The sequence below is a fragment of the Centruroides sculpturatus genome, unplaced genomic scaffold (assembly GCF_000671375.1).
Source record: "Centruroides sculpturatus isolate CEXI.00-Female unplaced genomic scaffold, Cexi_2.0 scaffold921, whole genome shotgun sequence".
In the NCBI taxonomy this organism is placed as follows: domain Eukaryota; kingdom Metazoa; phylum Arthropoda; class Arachnida; order Scorpiones; family Buthidae; genus Centruroides; species Centruroides sculpturatus.
Genome location: NW_019385099.1, coordinates 339,958 through 342,721, shown reverse-complemented (window position 1 = coordinate 342,721; position 2,764 = coordinate 339,958).

Here is a 2,764-nt window from a genome sequence, read left to right as displayed (position 1 = left end):
CAATTATAAAACTATAAAAATTATTTATAAAATTGTTCTAAAATGTATTTTTAGAAATAATTTATTGTTTAGTATAGGCCTAATCATCAATATCTTGGATAACTGAAAGGTTTTCTTCATTATTTAATTCCGTAAATATAATGTAGGCCTAATTAATATTTGAATCGTCGCTGTACAAAATATTTCTAGACCTATCGCTTTATGTTATAAGAAGANTTTTCAAAAATTACACAATTTAATTGTGATTTTTGATAACTGAATATAAACGAGATTAAATATTAAAAACAAAGAAAAAAATTTGAAAAAATTAATAAATTATTCGTATTCGGATTGATATATAAGTTAAATGGCTATCCTTTAACGTAATAAAAATTATACACTTTTAAATTAGCCAAAATCTCCGGAGAGCGTAATAAGTTGCTAGCAGAAATAATGCTTGCTTGTTATCTCCATTGGTACATTAAAAAAAAAAAAATGTTAAAAAATAGAATTAATCCCACGAGAGCATATAAAAAGTTTGTACTAACAACTAAAGCAGAAAATCGGTTCAATTTTTTAAACAGAATATATTATTGTGAATGCATATCTTTATTAATTTTTTATATAGATCTGATTTACGACATCACTTAAATTTGTTTTATATTAAAACTTTAAATTATTTTCTATTTAGTTTTGTGTTTAACTTGTTGTATCAAAAATAAAATTAGACTGCGTGTCTTTTTGCCCTAGAATTTTGAAAATTTGAAAATATTTGTTTTAAAATTGGAATTGTTTTGAATTTTATGTTTAATATAAAAGTTAAATCAGTCGCAAAAAAAATAAAACTAAAAAAAATAATGACAAATGCCAAGAGCACTCATTCTACATATAGATCTAAAGAAGAGAATTTTATTGATAAAAACATAAAAACCATTACATTTTTGAAAAATTTTCAATATTTATATTAATAATAAATAAATTTAGGAAAAAAATAACCTTGCTTTAATTATAAAAAATATTGTTCTTTCAAATTAAAAATATTGTAAAATTTATTATATTTTCTATATGTAGTTATGTATAGTTATTTATATGTATATAATTATATATTTATACAAATATAACTTTTGTGTCAATATATTTATAAAAATATCATCTTTTGCATAAACTTTATAAATTACAAGTTTAATATAATATTTTTTTTTCTAATTAAAAAACAATTTTATATTGGAATGTTACTATTTTAAAAATTAATGTTTAAGTAAATCGAATTAAAATAATAAAATGCGAATTTTTATGTTAAGACTTATCATTTTATTTTTACTACAAGTATTTTGTTTTTTTCCGAACAAGGTAAATTTTAAAATAGAAAAATTTCTTGCCTACTAGCATAAAATCCAAATTTTATTGTTTTACATTGAAGTAGGTAGCGTAGGAAAACAAAACAAAATAATGTTAACTTTTGAGAATAAACCAGGTCAAGTGAAAAAGTAACAAGATCATCATTTATAGAAAAAAAAACACACACACACACAATTTAACTATATGAAAATCTAACGATAAGCGCTTTATTTATTGACTTCAATTATAAAACTATAAAAATTATTTATAAAATTGTTCTAAAATGTATTTTTAGAAATAATTTATTGTTTAGTATAGGCCTAATCATCAATATCTTGGATAACTGAAAGGTTTTCTTCATTATTTAATTCCGTAAATATAATGTAGGCCTAATTAATATTTGAATCGTCGCTGTACAAAATATTTCTAGACCTATCGCTTTATGTTATAAGAAGATATAATTCATCCAAGATGTAAAAATAATAATTTTGATAAAAGTTCTATTTAAAATAAAAATTAAATACTATTTAACTAATAATCAATTTTCCGACAATTTCTTTTAAATTTCAGACACTGTAAAGTAGTTATAATGATATTTTTAAGTTGTTTCTTTTAGATAAAAGCAATTCTATGAAAGTTTAGCTTCGATTAAAGTGTTTTCAGTCTTTGTCATAAGAGAAATTTTTTTAGTGGAGTTTTAAATATTAATATAATAAATTCACTAAATAATATCTACTTTGATTATTATATAAGTAAGTATATGATAATTTATTGTTTGAATTTATATGCAAGCAATAGGCTATACCAGTGTTTCTCAACGGGGGCGATATCGCCCCATGTGGGCGTTTTTCCATGCTGAGGGGTCGATTAGTAACAATTTATATTTTGGGGGCGAAAAACAATTTTCTGGGCGATATAGTAAAACATTATATTAAGAATAATTAGATATTTTATTCGTTATATCGTACAATAACTAAACAAATAACATTATACTAGTCACTAGTCTATTCAATGCAGTACGAATTTGGCGTTAGCCTTTGCCCTGGGCATCGGAATTTTGAAGGTACGGGGGTGATACTACGTAGCGGTTTTATTGAAGGGGGCGATACTACGTTGAAGAGGGCGACGATTCGTTACTGGTTGAGAAACACTGGGCTATACGAAAGGCTTTAACTTTATTCTGTATTGGCTATCTTCTTCTCCAAGGGTTGACGGGTACGGACGAAGACTGAGGAATAATATCCCAATCCAAAATACTTTCATTGAATTTTATTTTAAAACCTTTCCGCGCAGGCAATAAAAGCGTTAAATTAACGAAATAAAAAGGAAATATCCGTCCAGAGCGAGAACACATTGATAGCTTGAGCCTTTCTACTAACAAGGCAATGAAATGGAGAAGAGATGATTGGAAAGAATCGTGTTGCCTATGAAGTGTTTAAAGATTGAA